The 20686-nt window shown below is 41.5% G+C and overlaps 1 protein-coding gene across 1 annotated transcript in view; it reads right to left on the minus strand.

Moving 5' to 3' along the window:
* ADCY1 (adenylate cyclase 1) overlaps window positions 1–20686 on the minus strand; it is a 1375168-nt gene that overhangs the window by 969906 nt on the left and 384576 nt on the right. The window lies entirely within an intron of this gene.

Here is a 20686-nt window from a genome sequence, read left to right on the forward strand (position 1 = left end):
GATTTTAAATTTTAGTGTTAATGGACAAAGGGTGACCATGCAATCCCTTGACCAATAGGGACTTGGGAAGTAGTTTTAGGGAATCATTTAGCCGGACTGCACCAAGGGAAGACAGGACTTTTGTCCATTTCTTTCTGGCCAAAAGGTCACTATTTTCTTGAGCAGGAGACGTGCTTAACTTTATTGCTTAAAGAGTTCGCATTTTCTGAACTTTGATGCTGAATCCTGATGCTTTGCTGACCAAACTGATGTCCTGCTGACGAAGACTATCTTAGCTTGCCAATCCAATTGAGTAGAGGTATACAAATTACTAAAAGTGACTTGCGATGTATGTTTGCTTTTCTTTTTAGGTACCAAACCACGCTGTTTTGATAGTGATATAGCTAGATGTTTTCCAAATTTGTGTTTGCTAAATTGTTTTGCATGAAGCACAACATGCTGATGATAATCTGGTGTTAGTTAAGGATTTCTCACTAATGATAGTCTGTTATAGGGAATAATGTTTGATGTATTTTCTTTGCTGAATCTAAATGTATGTGATATCGTTTGCGCAATTGTTCTTATTATTGATTTGCACTGTAACCTTAGAATGTGTAATAGTTCAAGCTTTGATTAGATTGCATTTCTTTCATTGCTTTAGACAGCCAGTGTTGTTTCTGTATGTGTATCATTTGATTTTGAGATTAACTTACATGACCTTAGCATTGTTCATATAGGGAAATAAATATTCTATCTTTTGCTAAAGGTGTGGTTATTCATGACTGAAAGGTCACGGTGTGTGACAATTACTGACTCCATTGATAACTAATGCTATTGATTATCATTGATACTAAGATTATTGATTAATTATTGATTATTGATCTGCATGTACTGGAGTTATGGTGGGAACATCTTAATTGCGAGTCAAAAGGTTCATCAACCTATTTGCGTCCCCTTGTAAGTTTACTTAAGGTCAGAAGCGCCAACAAGAGTGTTTGCTCCTGCATCCATGGCCAATGATCTAAAACCATTTGCTTTTTAGAACTTAGTAGGATCCAAGGTGGTTGAAACACAAGGAGAAAAGAGTGTTGCCAGAACAGCCACCCAGCATACTGCATGTATCTTCCCAAAAAGAAACCAAACACAATTTCTATTTCATTGATAGAGGCAAGCCAGCCATGTGATTTTCTGTGCACACTACTGCTCCATGATTGGTGCTCTTTTAGAATCACAGTCAATGAATGCAATGTGGCCCGGTATGAAATTACATCACTTCTGAATTACAGGAGTAGCACTTGTAGGAAAGTACCATCTTGCCTGGCATGTTACCCCCATATTTCACTGTATATATGTTGTTTTAGTGTATGTGTCACTGGGACCCTGCCAGCCAGGGCCCAGTGCTCATAAGTGTGCCCTGTATGTGTTCCCTGTGTGATGATTAACTGTCTCACTGAGGCTCTGCTAACCAGAACCTCAGTGTTTATGCTCTCTCTGCTTTCTAAATTGTCACTAACAGGCTGGTGACCAGTTTCACCAATTCACATTGGCATACTGGAATACCCTTATAATTCCCTAGTATATGGTACTGAGGTACCCAGGGTATTGGGGATCCAGGAGATCCCTATGGGCTGCAGCATTTCTTTTGCCACCCATAGGGAGCTCTGACAATTTTTACACAGGCCTGCCACTGCAGCCTGAGTGAAATAACGTCCACGTTATTTCACAGCCATTTTGCACTGCACTTAAGTAACTTATAAGTCACCTATATGTCTAACCTTCACCTGGTGAAGGTTGGGTGCTAAGTTACTTAGGGGGTCATTCTGACCCTGGCGGTAAAATCCACCAGGGCCAACAACTGCGGGAGCACCGCCAACAGGCTGGCGGTGCTCCCTTGGGCATTCTGACCGCGGTGGTACAGCCGCGGTCAGAAACGGAAAACCGGCGGTGTACCGCCGGTTTCCATGGGGATTCCGACCCCCATACCGCAATCCTGTTCTGAAAATCGCGACGGGTGCAACTGCACCCGTCGCACCCCTTCCACTCCGCCGGCTCCATTCGGAGCCGGCATCCTCATGGAAGGGTGTTTCCCGCTGGGCTGGCGGGCGGCCTTCTGGCGGTTGCCCGCCAGCCCAGCGGGAAACCCAGAATACCCGCGGCGGTCTTTTGACCGCGCAGCGGTATTCTGGCGGTCCCAGCCAGGCCGACAGCTTCCGCCGCCAGCCGGGGTCAGAATGACCCCCTTAGTGTGTGGGCACCCTGGCACTAGCCAAGGTGCCCCCACATCGTTCAGGGCAAATTCCCCGGACTTTGTGAGTGCGGGGACACCATTACACGTGTGCACTATACATAGGTCACTACCTATGTATAGCGTCACAATGGTAACTCCGAACATGGCCATGTAACATGATCCCCCGAGTCTCTAGCACAGACCCGGGTACTGCCAAACTGCCTTTCCCGGGGTTTCACTGCAGCTGCTGCTGCTGCCAACCCCTCAGACAGGTTTCTGCCCTCCTGGGGTCCAGCTAGGCCTGGCCCAGGAAGGCAGAACAAAGGACTTCCTTAGAGAGAGGGTGTTACACCCTCTCCCTTTGGAAAAAGGTGTCAGGGCTGGGGAGGAGTAGCCTCCCCCAGCCTCTGGAAATGCCTTGATGGGCACAGATGGTGCCCATCTCTGCATAAGCCAGTCTACACCGGTTAAGGGATCCCCCAGCCCTGCTCTGGCACGAAACTGGACAAAGGAAAGGGGAGTGACCACTCCCCTGACCTGCACCTCCCAGGGGAGGTGCCCAGAGCTCCTCCAGTGTGCCCCAGACCTCTGCCATCTTGGATTCAGAGGTGTGCTGGCACGCTGAACTGCTCTGAGTGGCCAGGGCCAGCAGGTGACGTCAGAGACTCCTTCTGATAGGCTCTTACCTGTGTTACTAGCCTATCCTCCTTCCTAAGTAGCCAAGCCTCCTTTTCTGGCTATTTAGGGTCTCTGCTTTGGGGAATTCCTCAGATACCGAATGCAAGAGCTCACCAGAGTTCCTCTGCATCTCTCTCTTCACCTTCTGCCAAAGGATCGACCGCTGACTGCTCAGGACGCCTGCAAAACCGCAACAAAGAAGCAAAGATGACTACTGCAACCTTGTATCGCTGACCCTGCCGCTTTCTCGCCTCTTTCCTGGTGGTGCATGCTCTGGGGGCAGCCTGCCTCCTTTCTGCACCAGGAGCTCTGAAGACATCTCCTGTGGGACGACGGAATCTTCCCCCTGCAACCGCAGGCAACAAAAAGACTGCATCGCCAGTCCTCTGGGTCCCCTCTCAGCACGACGAGCGTGGTCCCTGGAACTCAGCAACTCTGTCCAAGTGACTCCCACAGTCCAGTGACTCTTCAGTCCAAGTTTGGTGGAGGTAAGTCCTTGCCTCCCCACGCTAGACTGCATTGCTGGGTACCATGTGATTTGCAGCTGCTCCGGCTCCTGTGCACTCTTCTAGGATTTCCTTCGTGCACAGCCAAGCCTGGGTCCCCGACACTCTAACCTGCAGTGCAAAACCTTCTGAGTTGTCCTCCGGCGTCGTGGGACTCCCTCTTGTGACTTCGGGTGGACTCCGGTTCACTCCTCTTCTAAGTGCCTGTTCTGGTACTTCTGCGGGTGCTGCCTGCTTCTGTGAGGGCTCCCTGACTTGCTGGGCGCCCCCTCTGTCTCCTCACCCAAGTGGCGACACCGTGGTCCCTCCTGGGCCACAGCAGTACCCAAAAACCCTAACCACGACCCTTGCAGCTAGCAAGGCTTGTTTGCGGTCTTTCTGCATGGGAACACCTTTGCAAGCTTCTTCACGATGTGGCACATCCATCTTCCAAAGGGGAAGCTTCTAGCCCTCTTCGTTCTTGCAGAATCCACGGCTTCTACCATCCAGTGGCAGCTTCTTTGCACCCTCAGCTGGCATTTGCTGGGCATCTGCCCACTCTCGACATTGTCGCGACTCTTGGACTTGGTCCCCTTGTTCCACAGCTACTCAGGCCCGGAAATCCACTTTGGTTGCTTTGCTGGTGTTGGTCTTCCTTGCAGAAACCCCCTATCACGACTTCTGTGCTCTCTGGGGGTTATGGGTGCACTTTACACCTCCTTTTCAGGGTCTTGGGGTGGGCTATTTTTCTAACCCTCACTGTTTTCCTACAGTCCCAGTGACCCTCTACAAGCTCACATAGGTTCGGGGTCCATTCGTGGTTCGCATTCCACTTTTGGAGTATATGGTTTGTGTTGCCCCTATATCTATGTGCTCCTATTGCAATCTACTGTAACTTTACATTGCTTGCATTAATTCCTTTTGCTATTACTGCATATTTTTGGTATTGTGTACATATATCTTGTGTATATTTGGCATCCTCATACTGAGGGTACTCACTGAGATACTTTTGGCATATTGTCATAAAAATAAAGTACCTTTATTTTTAGTATATCTGTGTATTGTGTTTTCTTATGATATTGTGCATATGACACCAGTGGTATAGTAGGAGCTTTGCATGTCTCCTAATTCAGCCTAAGCTGCTCTGCTATAGCTACCTTCTATCAGCCTAAGCTGCTAGAAACACCTCTTCTACACTAATAAGGGATAACTGGACCTGGTACAGAGTGTAAGTACCCCTTGGTACCCACTACAAACCAGGCCAGCCTCCTACAGTACTTAACACTCAACCAAAGGCATTAGCAAGAAAGGGTCTCCTTTATTGGGAGCACATATATCTCGGGCTGCAGCACCCACGTTGTATTTACGGGTGAGCAAAAATCACATGGGGCAGCCGTGTTTCCACTACCAATCCTCTCAATCTGGTCCAAGATTACCTTGCTGTTTGCAAATATGAAAAAAGTGCGGTTGGGTGAGGATGCTGCTGTACTCCAGTACCTTATCTCCAGAGCACTCTAAATTCCTCAGGGATCCCAACAAGCATCCTAACTGTTGTCCCATGACACTTCCTGCAAAGGGGTTTGAACTGGTAGCATTTCTGACACCATGCTAAAACCCTTCTCATTGTCTGGTAGTGTTCATAGCCTTACAACCAAGCCCTCATTAGTTCTTGATTGTTTGCTTTGACAATTACCCTTTTGTACCAATGCTTCAGACAAAAGCCAACCAGGCAGATCGAACACACAATCTTCCACTTAAAAGGTAGACCCTGACTTGCCATGTTCTTCTTACCTAGTAAAGGAATGTGCAGCATATTCAGGGGTACTCTGTGTCTGAAAATGTTACGTTTTACGTGGATTAAAGTTGTATTTATTATTGAGAAAGCAAGTTGGGAAATTCATGCATTGCATTCGAAGAATCTAGCCTGAATTGTGGAGACAGAAGGCAAGAGTGGCATTTAATTTATGTGTCTGTGGTTAAATGTATTAGGTTGTGTACACTAAGAGGAGTTGTGAAAAGCATTATAATTGCAGAACTAAGCAGGAGCGATTAGCAAATGTTCTGTTCGTGAGGCGGGGTTCAGATTCCATTTTGTTAGTGGGCAATGGTAATGGTAGAGGGACTGATGCTCTGTCTGGAGATAGATGGGGAGAGATTGAGAATGGTTGATGAGTGTGAGATGTACTAAAAAGATCACTGTGGATGATGGGATGATAGGCTGCATTCTCCTAAGTGTCCACTGGTGGCAGTGTAGCTTAATGCTTACATGTGAAAAGTGAAAGTTAACTCTCTTCAGTATTTGTCATTGTTTACCTACCAGGATGTGTTTTAGCTTACCTAGGCAAAGTGAAAGTAAACTCTCTTCAGCAAATCTTATTGTTTACCTATCAGGCTATGTGGATTAAATGGCTATTACATATACCTGTTACTAGTTTTATTAATGCTGGAGGAAAAGGGCAGAGCTTTGATTTGCCTGAGGGATTATGGGTGTTCCATTGCCAGTGAATATATTTAGGAATGTATTTGTATTGCTCCAAATAGGAAATGGGGATAGGGATTCTCTACATAGGGATGATGGTGGCTAACTGGCTATTTCATATACCTGGTATTGTTAGTTAATGTTGAAGGAAAATGAGCATACCAATGTTCCCCATGGGGATATTATGGTGGTTACATGACCATTGAACATATTTGAAAATGTATTAGGATTGTTCAAGGTATTAAATAGGGGTAGGAATTCTCTACATCAGGGATGATAGGAGTTAAATGGCTTAGACATATACCTACCACTGTACTTTCGTGATTACTGTAAGGAAATGCTGGTGCGCCACCTGGGGCCCCGGAAAACAATTTCTACTCTCCAGTTCCAGGTTCAACAACTACCAGCGCATGGGTGATACACAATCACTATTCTCACCTATGAAGGTTGACTGAATCTTTGAACTTGGCGAAGAGTGTAGTAGTCAGAATCATTCAATCACAAATCAATTACATATACCATAAACAATACTAAACACCATGAACATTTTAACGCTAAATCAAATTCCAAACCGAATAAAGTTTCAAAGCATTATTACAAACCCAAAATCCATGTCACATAAATGATGCGCAAAACTAAGTTATAAACATACATGAAAACCTCTGACTGACCGAAACATCTGAAAAGATTTACCCTAATAAGCATCAACACTGTTAGACACTCCAAAAGAATAATGTAGGTTAGCAACAATACAATATGAACATTACTGTAAGAATTCAAAGCAGATCAGTAAATCATCAAAATACAATATAACATTAAATTCAGATTTCAGAGCTGGGCCACTCCAATCACTAATGCGAATTTGGAAGTGCATGTTTGGGTGTGGACTAGCACATTCAGACAAAAGCAAAAGATAAAAGGACAAAAATAATTTGAAAAACATTTAACTAGGATAACTCACTATAAAAATATGCTGTTATAAGTTACTAACTGAAAAGGGAACAAGAAACCACATTTAGTTTTACCTCTCCTCCTGGGACAGCAGACAGCGACAGTTCATCAAGGCAGGACAGTCACCAACTTATGGCATCAGTTGAAAGCAGCATAAGGACAGTGCAAAACTCTGTCACTGGACTTCCAATGTTTTAAACTCTTCATCTGAACTATGACTCACTTGACACTGTTGCTTTAGATTTCTCTTTGAATCTTCAACTTGATTTGAGACTTGATCTTCATCAGTCACAAAAGAACCCCCCTCTCAACCCCCAGATGAATGCTGCAAACTTGACCTGGACTGTCACTAAAACTGTCACTTTGTTCAGCATTCTATGTACCTTGATCATCACCTTCTACCTCCTCTACCACTTCAACTGCTATAATCCTATTGGTATGAGCAGAGTGGCTCCATTGAGGCACTCACATACACTTGGCTGCACAACTGATAGGATAACCTGGTTTTGGCCACTCCACCTCTCATCTAACCACCCTTTGTGGACATGTGTACAAATGAGAATCCATTCCCCTGCATTTAGATTGCTGCAGGGCATATCTCTGTAATCATCTGTGACTGCATCCACCTGGAGAAAAACATAATTTACCACATCAGCCAGACCTTTGCAATAATCTAGAACAATATCATCAGTTATTGAAACTAATGCAGCTGAAGGTACATGTGCAAGTCTAATTGTTCTACCCATAATGAGCTCCTGGGGAGATTTACTTGTCTTCCTATTTGGACTACTTCTCATATTCATCAACACAAGGGGAAGTGGATCTGGCTATTTCAGACTTTTGCCAGTTGGTTCTTAAAGGCACCCTTCAATCTTTCTAGCATACTAGGAGAATATGGTAATTACATGCAGTCAAATCTCTGCTTGATCTCAAAAGCTGCACATAGTTTTAACAGAATTCCAGAGAGCAAAACCTGGTATCATCTCCCTCAACATCAATTTGGCTGTTGTAAGGCTACCTGCTCTCCAGTCGTGAAACTCCTCGACCCATTTAGATAACAAACATACTAACAAACATACTGCTGCCAAGATGTGTCTAAGGCTATTACAAAGTGGCATCTCAATAAATTCTCCTTGCATTCTTGACAGTGATTCATGACAGTAACAGTGTTTATACCATGATTGTTTAGGTGAAAAATTAGACATTGTTCACGTGTGTCCTCAGCAACATATTGAGATCCTGTTTTGTTCCAAACCTATTTAAATAACCTGATTAAGCTCTCTCTCTCTGCATGGGTTTGATTATTCAGCTATTTATGCATGCAGTATAGCACTAACTTAGATAAAATATATGTTTGATCTTTAATCACACACAAATCCTAATAATTACTTTTGTAACCCAATTTCATCAATTTCAACTTTTCATTCTAATGAGCCTCTTTCTGTAGATCTTTTAACTTACTTAAGGGAGTCTGCCATGAATCCATAAAGAAACAGTTCACACGATCATTTGGAAAATCCTCAATTTATTTTTCTTGTACCACTGTACCTTTATGCAAGGCATAATACTTTGCCATTATGTCAGCATACTTTTTTCCTAATGTGACCAAATTCTTGCCAGCCTAATGGGCTTGACAATTGGCAACTCCCAATTCTTTTTTTTTAAATTGCATACAACAAATTCAAAATGTACATATCCTTAATTAGAGAACCTGTAGTTGTCATTAACCCTCTTTGTGACCAGAGCTGACCATAGTCATGCACCACACCAAAAACCATGCTGGCTATCTGTATAAATTGCTACATTTAAATTCTATGACTAACAGCAATCTCTTGTTAGAGCAATTAATTCCACTACTTGTGCTGATGTCACATTTGGTAAGAAAGTTGTCTCCGATGTTTCTTAAACCGAGCAAACTGCATAAGCAGCTCTCAATTCTCTACTGGATCCCTCAGACAGGAAACATCTATGAACAGTGTTACATCTGAGTCCTTAACTTAAGTGTTACTTGTCTGGCCTTGCCTATGTGCTTAAGCTGGTCATGTCTATACAATCATACTCCAATTTGTCATCAACAATATTTTTCCTGCCTTCACATATGTCTAAAATCGGAAGCAGTGTCACTGGATTGAGGATATTGCACCTTTCAAACTGAAACGCTCTTTGCTCCAAGTATTACCTGCTAATAACACGTAAGACTACAGTTTGTAATGTGCTGTGTTTTCATTATTAAAAGGATTTCAACAGAGTGTGGAACATAAACAATTAAAGTATGGCCCAGCACCATTTCTTAACTTTGCTCTGGATTCAACTCCCCTGAAAGATAAGCAATTGCATGCATGAGTCCTCTGTGTTTCAGTGCAATTATTGAAATTGCACATCTGTCTTTTTTCATGGTAGCTCAATTAGAAAATCATTGTGTAGTCAGGCATTCTGCATGCGGGCTTGTGACACAAACTCTTTTTCATTGTAGAATGGGTAGCCCCCATATCAAACAGAAATGAAGCAGGATGGCCATTGACTTCTTCATCAATGTATGGCCTATTGGGGCTACCTCTGGAACTGCTCCAGGTAAGCACTCTTCCTCCCCTCTCAGGCACCATCATTAGGACGTGGTGCCTGCCATCGTATCAGTGCTGATCATGGCAATCTGTTGGTAATCCACAGTATGTGGCATTTTATTTCTAATGTTTTGCTACAAGGAGCTGGCATTCTTTATTTCTCAGCATCTGCTGATTTTGTTATATAATATCCTGAATTTTCTCTGTGTTCTGTCTACATTCTCTTGTCCAATGTCCAATCCGCCCACAAAAATGGCAAGCTTTAGTCTTTTCCAACATTTCTTCTCATCTTGTCCCCCTCCGCCATTTGATTCATTACATTCACTCCATCCACTCCATTGTCACAAAATTCATATTGAAACCCATTTGTTCCCTTTAAAGCTTCTTTGTTTGAGCAATCATCAGCTTTTCTTCCAGCGTTTTCTGTTTTTTTTCTATATAATGAGTACTGTTTTTAGCCAATTTAAAAAATGCATCAACGTCTTTTGTCAACCAACACGTTTCAGTTTGCTGAATGTGATTGCTAATCTCTGATCTCAGCCCATGCTCAAAAGTATAAATACACCTCCAACAACATCTTTCTCTCAATTTTCAACTCTGCCATGCTTTTTCAAATATCTGAATCAATCTCTCAAAATTAGAATGCACTAACTCTTTAGGTTCAAGTGTGTCCTTATAATCTTTTCCCAATCTTTTCCCAATTTATATCCCTTCATGGAATTTGTTTCTGCAAATGCTCAACAACTGACCTTTTTCAGCCACATCTGCTGATGGTGCATTTAAAGAACCGACCTAGGTGGTTCTTGCATTGGCCACCCTGTAGCCACCTTACACTCCAACCACAAATCTCCTGGAATACCCATTTCAAATAATGAAATAAAATCTGTCCACAGCATTGAAGAAAGATGTGTAAATTTTTGGAACTTGTCATACCACTTTGCTGGATCTTCTTACAACTTTAGAAAGTTATACAAAAATGAAACAAATTCACTCTTGTTCAAGGAACATGCAGCAAATTCCCTCCATGTACTTCTCTTAAACTGTGCTCGTCCCCATTACTTAGTCACTTACTATAATTTTTCCTTCTTTGCTTCACTGTTCCTCATCTACTTTTTATAAATTTTTCCCCTTTTCCATTTCTATTAGTTCTTTAAATCTCCCAAGTCTTGTGTTTTCTCTCTTTAATATGAGATCTCAGTGTAATGAGATCCATCTCCTTGATTCCATCATGTGTCAACTCCACTTTATAATTGTGTTTGACATTCTTCACTTTGCTTATGTGAACAACTAATTGATCAGTCAATTCTTCTAATTTATCATGCACTTCATTGGCACACCTACATGGTTCTTTAATCAAATCTCCCCTCATCCTTATGATGTGTCTGTTCAAACCATATTATCCTAAAACATCTATCCAAATTCTATCATAAGGATCCCAGTACAGATCTCCTTGGAAGTGGCTCTATCACCACTGTAGAGACAGTGCATTCTGTCTCACTTGTATTAGGCATTGGCTTGTTTATTGAACTTCTTGTGGGGCACTTGGTAAAACTCCAAAAGTAGTTTTAATTACTGCTGTGTCTCCCCCTTCACCAAATCTGATTTTAGTCTGAGTCGGTCCTGCTGTTATATCAGTGTACAGGGTGAGGTTTAAAAATCAGTAACTCATTAAATAATTTATCATCATCTTCGGATTCAATATTCTCTTTCTTTTCTTTTGATGTATCTGTTTTAACCTGTTCTGTCTCTGTCACTATAGGAGGGACTGTTCTAACACTTTCCATTTTGACCATTTTCCATGCTTTCTCTTCCCTGTCTGGTCTGTCTCCTAGCCAGTCCCAGAAAGACTTTTAAAATGATCTATCCATCTTCTCTCTCTCCATCACTGTTGCCTTGTGATCTCATTTATTGAGTGCTGCAAGCTGTGTAGTTGCCACTAGGCAGTGGTACATGGTCTGCTGGGCTCAATTTCTCAAAGTTAAACCTGCCCCCTTAGGACATTGCAATTTCTCATTGTGTGCCGTATATTTCTTCCATTTGGGAACCAAGATGTATATATAATACCAAACCTCTTCTACCATTTCAAATGTGTGCATGCCTTCTTTCATCATTTTTTACCTCCTTAGGCTTATCTGCTCTCTTTAGTTTTATCGATAATCCACCCATAATTATACTTACTCAAGCTCAAAACAACCTAAAAAATTCAAAGCAATGCTCAGAACGGACTTAGCGAAAACCATCTTATTGCAGCGTGTCTCTGTCAAAGGTCACTCTAACATAGCATGGCTACACTGACAAACAACCAATCAGAGCATTGCTAGTGGTGATATCACACCAATCCCAGAGTGGCTCACTGTCTGAAAATCCAATAACAGCATAATTTCTTTGTGATCAGGCACACAACTACAGAATCGCAAATAACGTTTGGAAATCAACAAAACCCTTATCTGTTTACCCTGGAAAGGAATATAAATCAGTATTTCATCAGTCAAAAAACTTTCAACAGTAGAAACCAAATTTTGAGTGAACGAAGAGAATAGTCCCATAAAACAGGATTGAATCTCACACAATCTACAAAGCTAGGCAAACTTCCAACTATTAGAATTCTATTCCCATCTCCCGCAAGTTAATTAACTAAACCCCATGCACTCAGAGCAAGCACAGTAACCTCTCAAGACTGAAAATGAAAAATGTATTAATACATATCCCTACCACTGTGCTAGTGGTGCCTCGCTATACACAGCACAATAAAGACAAGGAAATATTAATCATATATTGAGATCTTGGATTTGCAACAAAATCTGATAGCCAACTCAATTCTCTCCTTTAAACAAAATATTATCAAATGGGTTCACAAATAAGCCCGCCAATTAAAGCCAAAATCATCATTACATAACTAAACTGCTCACCACAAAAACAGAAGTATATCATTACAAAACACATACTCATGCTTTCAAATCTCCCTATTTATACTTCCACTTTAGTTCAATCAGGACTGCACAACAATGCAGTCTGTCACCTCTCAGGAGGGTCTGGCACTGGGAAATTGGCAAATCTCCTTTGTCCTTTGTTTTAGGCACCTAAAGTCAAAAAGTCAAAAATTATTTGTGGAAGTCAAATCGCAATATTTTTACCTGAATCCCAATATTTCATCACCCCAATGTTTACCAAAAGAATTTGTCTCTAGCATCTTCAGTTGATCTAACAGTTAGGGACTACACTCCTCATCAGGAAAACATAATTTTAGCAGAGTTAAATATATTGGCATTGGAAGCATAAAATACTGAGTTCTAGGCCAAACATAGGGTAAAAGTGGATTTTAATACACAAAAGGTCAAATGCAGCTCAGAGAAAAACACATTAAATACCATGAAGGTTCAATTATATAATTATAGAAAGCTGCAGAATTACAAAATTCATTGGTTCCTAGCTAGGCAAAAATAAAATAAAATTCTAAGACCCATATTTATATTTTTTTAGCACCGCATTTGTGTCATTTTTTGATGCAAAAGTGGAGCAAACTTACAAAATACAATTGTATTTTGTAAGTTTGCACCGCTTTTGCATCAAAATGTGGTGCAAATGCGACGCTAAAAAAGTATAAATATGGGCCTAAGTGTCAAACTCACAAAGAGCACAGACACGTTCCATAAAGGACAACAGTGCTCAGACAATTTGCACATCATCACTAACACTTACAGCAATAGACCTTGAAATTGCTACTTTGGGTACACAATGGGAGCTTCACTCATAATACATGCTTTCTAGCAACATTGTCCATAACTAATACATTTCTGTCATTCACAAGGTATTCCACAGAGACGAGGGAGAGATGGATTGCAGTTGGACATAGATTGGGAGAGGGAATGAGCAGGAGTATTTGGAAGAAAACAGCAGAAACTACATCCATATTAGAAATACTGGTGTCTTTCACGTAAATGTGACATAACTATTTACCTCATAATTTACTCTTCTAACTGACCTATGTAACTTGTTCCAGTGCATCAACAATAATTCAGCTTTTCTCTATACATCATTAAAACACTAATTATGAAAAATAATTGTCACACAAGATTTGCACATTTTGCCAATTTTCCAAAATGCTACAACAGACATCAGAAATGCACCTTATTCGCAAAGATATGGAGCATATCTGCTACCTCCTTGCAATTGCACACTGTGTGCTGGTTAGTACCATGTAGGCACTCTTGGACCATGATGCATGGGTGTTACAGGCAGGATTGTTTTTGTACAAGAAGAGACACCTTCCTGCTGAAAAATAAACCTTAATGCCATTTTTGTTTTTGTACATGTGAATGCATCACACATAGAAAAATAAAGTAACTTTCAATATATTTGTGCAAATACTGTAAATATTATTTAAAAAATAAATGAAATAAGATTTCGCAAAGATTATTGTAAAATTAAAAGAAAATAAAACATCAATAATTTATGTGCAATGATATTATTTTTATGTACATTAATACAATTTTGGTAAATACCGAAACCTTACATATAGACTACTCATATTTGTATTTGAATTTAAATTTGCTATCAGTGGATGTTTTATACTAGTGGCTACCCTGGCTGTTAGACTTGACAGCCTTAGGGTAGTCTTCCCCTGTTTTTTCTGTCTCCTCTACTTTTCTGACCTTGTTTTTGCTGGTATTAGGACTCTGTGTACTTTAACACTGCTGACCAGTGCTAAAGTGTTTGTGCTCTCTTCCCTAAACATGGTAATATTGGTTCACCCCCAACTGGCACAGTTTATTTACTTATAAGACCTAGTACCATGGTTCTACATGTATCCAGGGCCTGTAAATTAAATACTACTAGTGGGCCTGCAGCATTGAGTGTAGAATCCACTTAAGTAGTCCTCTAACCATGGCTCAGGCCTGTCATTGCAGAGTCTTTACGTGCAGTTTTAAAACTGCCATGTCGACGTGGCAAAAAAAAACTTTTTTCAGGTCCAAACCTTTCCCTTTTACACAAATAAGGTACTCCTAAGGTAGGCCATGGACAATTTTTCAACATTATTTTTATTTATGTTATAGAACTACGAAGAGGTCCACATAAAAAAATAGAAAAGACATAGACATACACTGGTAATTTTATAAGAGCACACATTATACATAAAAAACACAATCCATTCAAAATTTGCAATCATATAATTTTGAAAAATTCAATACAGATTTAAAAAACACTCTAAAAAGTTACAAAACTGTATAGCAAAATTGTTCGCGTGGGGGTGCATAGAGTGACTACAGTGCATCAGAGGCCGTTCAAATAGACAGTTGCAGAAAGATGGGCCTCAGCCATTTTCCACTGTGTTAATCTTTGCGCACACAAATAGTACATGATTCAAATCTTGAGTTCCAAAATGTCATAGGTTACAAATTGAGGAGCAACCGTATCATTTCACCTTGAGAGAATTCCACGGAAGCAAACCCCACCTTAACATAATCCAAAAACGTTGCACACTATGGGGCAGATTCAAATTAATATATGATTGCGCTCTATCACGAAGGAGTCAATTAAATTTGGCAAGCCCTTTCTTTTTTGGCATGCCTCAATGTCTAGGTGCAAACTTAGCAGCCAAGTGGTTTGCTGTATGGTGGCTTTTAGTTATGACCCTGCTAGTGTGTACACCAGGCTCAGATCATGTATAGCTGATTAAACACAAATAGGAAGTTTCTATGAACTAGTGATCACTTTTTTTTAATCAAATAAAGTTTCTTCATATGCGATCATAGAACGTTCTCATCACTCCTCTCTGGGTTGGCAATCCAGCATACTACCCCTGCCAGTCCCTGGAAAAACATGCTTTTAAAGCCCAATTCCAAAACTAAGGTCACCCCTGAGAATGCTGAATTAACAGAGGAGATATTTCTCAATATACGCTCTTCCACCATATTTAAAAAGACCCATTTATCAATGTCAATTGACTCCAAACCATATATCAGAGAAGCGGGGATTTTTGCTGTATAAACCTCGAGCTGATAAGAAAAATGCCTTTGGCCAGTAGCCCTTTAAAATGCAACCAGACCCTTAGCCTGGGCCTTGGCTTTACTCTTATTCTTCTCAGTGTGGGCCATATCACTAACATTACCATGCATTATCTTCCCCAAAAATGTGTAGGAATTAACCCTTTCTAGTTTACATGATTCCAGGATCGAAGGGAAGTTAGAGCACTTAAGTTTCCTCTTACCATGGAAGCACAAAGTTTTCCTCTTAGAGATGTTAATCTTTAGATGGTGTCCAACCGCATATTGCTGCAAAGCCTGGAGGCAACAATTTAGGCCCTTGGGAGAAAGGTCCAGAATTATAATATCATCAGAATACAAGAGGCAGGCCAATGGTTTACCGCCAATGGATGGAGCTATTCCTTCACCCTTTAATAAACAAGAAGAAATATACAGGGAAAAGACTATAGAGGCAACTAGGTGCCCTTGTTTTAGCCATTTTTCTTTTTTTTTGGGAGAGACGACAAACCCTGCCTAAGAGAACTCTAGACCATGTGGAAGAATGAAGACAATGGTTAGGTGTAACTAGGTGCCAGGCATGCCCATGTTTGACTGCTTTCTCCACAACAAAGGTCTATCCACTTTATCAAAAGCTGTGGAGAAGTCTATAAATGCCGCATACATCATACCTCCTCTCAACATTAAATATTTTTCATTAATTAACTGACGAGCCACTATGTTGTTGAGTGTTCCATGATTTCTCTGAACCTTGGTTTCCTCCATGGGGATAATATTGTCCTCATCTGCCAATTCAATTAGCTGGGTCAGGGGACATTTTGAGAAGACTATGCCAACTGCATTGAGAAAGGCTATCTGTCAGTAGTTCTCAGGCAAATTATGATCACCCTTATTAAAAAGTGGGGCGATAAGACCAAGAGGGAGGAGTTCTTCATGTTAAGTAGAAGCTATCAAAAATAAAAAACGGGTACAGCATTATACTCAATTGGGTTGGTTCTTGTTTTAGAACAGAAATGGGAATGCAGATGAACATATCTCTCTAATGGCAAGCTTGATTTCTTTTTCTGAGGGAGGGTCATGCGTGTGACAGATTTCAGAGATGTTATTTACCTTCTTCTCAATGTTTGCTGCATACAATTTAGAGATAAACACAAACCAGATAGCTTCCTCAATAGGGACAGGGAGAGATCTAACTCTTGTCCCACAAGCTTCCCCTTTTGTGGTCCATAAGGTTCTTGTCTGTTCACTAGCAGCTACCATTCTTAAGCCCACTCATAACTGATCACATTCCCCTCTTTTCAAGCAGCCCTTAAGCCTTTGCCTTCTCCTCCTTAATAAGGACACCATGGCATCCCTTTCTGGGAGAAATACCATATATTGTTTTCTTGCTAAAGCATTTATATCTCTGTTTAACCAAAGGATTGGGAAAGCGGTTGGCTACTTTTAGCAGGATTACAATTAATCCCTCCCATAAGCTGTTCTATAAACACTCAGAAGCTTTCTAATTCCGAACCTAGATTTTCCAAAATGGCTTGTAATTTACACATCAATACAACAATCAATCTGTGATTCCACTGCAACCTTCCTGTTATTTTGTCAACTTTTATTCTGGAAGTGGCTCCATCAAAACCCAAGGGGTCTGTGTGAGACATACTCCCAGGGAGAACATCAGCAGGCTGTGGTCGCTAATGGGCTCCGCAGCGGCAGAGAATTTTTACTTTCCAGAAATCTGCAGGAATTTGGCTTGTTCCCACTTGTCCATTCCTTTATGTCTTGTTGTTGCCTTTGGGTATCTATGTGGAGCTTAACACGCTCAGACTTGTCCCATAGAGATGTTATCTGTGAGACTGTGGTCACTCGAAGTGAAGGAAGTGCACAGCATCTAGCTCAAAGCTTCTTGAACCCATATTAAAGCAGTGACATGGACACCTATCATCTAATAATGTTGTGATACAGCCCTGGGTTCCAGCATGGATGCTTTTAATGGACTCGCCTGAGGAAGGTGGTTCCCGCTCAATGCAGCATTCCACCAAAATGTGTGTCGGTGATGTACTTTTGATTATTCAGGCACTCAACATTGGATGGCAAACTGCTATTTTCGATTATCCACTTGGATGCTTATGGCCGTCATTTTTGCTGTCCTTCATGGAATCACATCAATAGGCCTTTGTGTTAGTTGTTGTTTATTTAGTACTTTTCTATTTAGTAAATTAATGTAATGCTCACCGAAGGCAATTATTATGTGAGGTCTATTAGAATGTTACTCAAGGCAATGTGAATGTACCCATATGCAGACAGTTCTTCCTCCAGTGTACCAAAACACATATGTTTCATTTTTTATTTTGGTTGAATGTTTTATTGATCTTATGATGGTATGAATGTTGACAGTGTGAGTGAGGAATTGTTGTGTGAGACACATGGGGTTGATGACTATTGGTTCAATAAGTCTATTATATTTTGTTCTAGCATTTTGCCTTTGGTGATTTATATATGTTTTCATATATTTTCCATGAGATAAATGTATAAAGAATGTACTAGAAATAAAAATATTGAGTTGATATATGTTTTTTTTGTAATCTGCTTTGGCTCCATTTTCTAGACTAAATTACATCAGCTTTGGGTTATATCCACACCTAAATTGCATTGAAGGAGGAGCAATAATTCATTGTTTGTATTGCTTACTTTCCCTGGAGACTGTTTTCTTTATATGTGCAGGGGCCCTTTAGTTGCATAGGTACCCTTGATTTAGGCCCACCCCTCACACTGGACTGGAACCAGGTTGATCTCCCTACTTTGGATTAGATTTAGAGTCTCAATGTCTGTGGAACAGGCAAGTAGAACAGATCTATTCCTAATTAGATCTGAGTCAAAGACTGAGATAAAATCCAATGAAGAGGGGCTGTGTGTAAGTTTTAACTTCTGAGGGAGGCAAAGCCACTAGACCTTTTTTCAGACTTCTGGACTTGAATGGCATTGCCTCTGAATTCAAGTTCTATCTCCTCTCTAAAACGTAGCTTTCTACACCCTCTCTTTGTAAGTCTATGAATAGAAGGTTTCTTTCCCCTTCGTTTATTAGGCCTGCCATTCTGCTTTGCTAGGGGAGAAGCAGACTCCTCACCCTTTATAGCCTGTATGAGGTGAGAATTGAAGGTTGAGAATACATCATTTGCATTGAGAGGATTTTTAATAACAAATTAACTCTCCGTCCGAACCACTGTATCAGAGTCAAAGATGTATCTTACGAAGTCGGCTGGACTTTCCACCATAGGAAGCTCTTTGTTGATAGCTCTACATGATGGTGATCCCTCTTGTGTAGATAAATCCTATTGTATCCTTTCTTTTTTGTGTGCACCATTCACCATTGGGGGAGCAACTGCCTCTAACGAGGGAGTATAATCAACTTCTAGTCCCTTATCTTTCTTTCTATCGATCAGTTCTTTTAATATGGCAGTCACAGTATCCAACATGGTGTCCGACTCCCATATACATTTTTCAAACAGGTTTAAAATAGAAGGTTAATGTCAAGTGAGCTCCCTATTGAGTTGGCCACATTTTCGGCATAGGACTAGATCAATGTCAGGTATTGTAAAATCCTTGATCAAGGAGCATGAGGTTTCTAACATGGGAGCTTGAGGGGCAGGCCCAGAGACCACTTTTAATATATCCATTTCAATTCTCCGATTAAGTTCCACCTGGGGGTGGTGTGAATTTGTTCTCCACTAGCCTCAACACTTTTGGTGAAACATCCCTGGATCCACATAAAGATTGACACTGTTATTCCTCGATTGTCTCCTAAGGTCCAATATTGACTTCTTTAGAAGATTTCTCAATTTCCCACAGAGCAAAAATGTGATTTCTACTTTTCAGTACAGCAATCAGTGAGTCTTGTTACGTAAGGGGTTAGATTTGGTTTCTGTACAGGCCCTCCCCATTACCAGATGGCCAGATCTCAATTTTTTGCAGTCATTCTTTTTGAGGCAGTACAGTTTCCCTTCTTATTTTTCTGATTTGGGAGTAGATAACCAGCTCCCCCTAAAGGACCTCTAGTGGGCTGTCAGGGAAAAGTTGAGCAGGTGGGTGGTGAAACCCCCCTACTCAATACCTTCCCCCAGAGATGTAAACACCAGACTCCGGCAGACTGCTCACAGCTGCAAGATTTTATGTGCTAAAATGATCAAAGTTTATAGCCGGCTTTGTTCACTCTCTTCAGAGGCAGGAAGGCAGAGCCAGATTCTGGGAGGCTAATTGCTGAAGAGAGGTTTTAACAAAAGAGTCTCCTTGAATGGATAAATTACAGCAGTAATGCTGTATGAGGGAGCAGGGAGGAGGGGTGTGAGGCAGCAAGCTGCACTGCGACCTGGCGCAGCTGTTTCTGCTGCCACATGTTGTCCTCCAAGGTGAGGACCCCACCTAATGGAGAAACTGGCAGAGTGACCACACCTCCCGCTCACCTCTCCTTTTTGCATCCTCACTGCACTCCTTAGTGGACCCAGGTAGACTCAGTTCACTGGGTGAAGCTAGAGTGGGGAAGGCAACACAGGCGAGACAGGAGAGGGCAGAAATAGCTGGTACGATCGAAGTGGCGTCGCCAAGCCATCTGCAGACCAAAGATTTTCCAAGAAAATGTTTTAAAAGTCCCCAGCCTTACTTTGGGCTGCCTCCCATAATCAATTTAACTGGCTCAAGACAGGGGCAATGCGGGGGCCCTGCAGAGCTTCAGACAATGACTCTGCCAACTATCCAAGGGGTACTGCAGGTTATCGCTATATTCATGGTGATTCCCCCTCCCCGTTGCAGCCAGCCTAAAGATGGCAGTGTGGAAACAAGTCTTGAGGTGCTGCTCCAAACACCCAAGAACCCCACCACAGCTCGTTCTTCTGTCGTTTTGGTGCTCTGTAGCTCTGTAGCACCAGCAGCCATGAGATATCGCTACAGAGTCGTGGCTCAGGGTGCTGCTCACATATGCTTAAATACATCTTCCGGCCCCCAACCACATCAGACTGCATCAACGGCTTCTCCACTCCACTGCTTCATTGCTCCTTCCTATGTCCTGAGTCCTGCTCCACTGTGTGTCTGGGTTTGTATTGGGGCTGAATTCTTCCAACTGACGTGTGATGTCAGCGGTTTAAGGATGTGGTGTCAGTCAGTGACAAGGAGTGATGTCACCTGGACAACTTAGAGTGCAGAGTGCAGTTTATGTAAAAGGCAGGACATGTATTTTTAAGTTTTAAATGTGCTGGTAGTGAACAATTCTTCAATTCACGTTTCACTACTTCAAGTGCTATCTCTCCTATAGGATATATATATATTGGAGCTGCCTTATTATGTTTTATAAGCCTAATTTC

This window comes from Pleurodeles waltl, chromosome 2_1 (assembly GCF_031143425.1).
Source record: "Pleurodeles waltl isolate 20211129_DDA chromosome 2_1, aPleWal1.hap1.20221129, whole genome shotgun sequence".
NCBI classification, from domain to species: Eukaryota; Metazoa; Chordata; class Amphibia; order Caudata; family Salamandridae; genus Pleurodeles; species Pleurodeles waltl.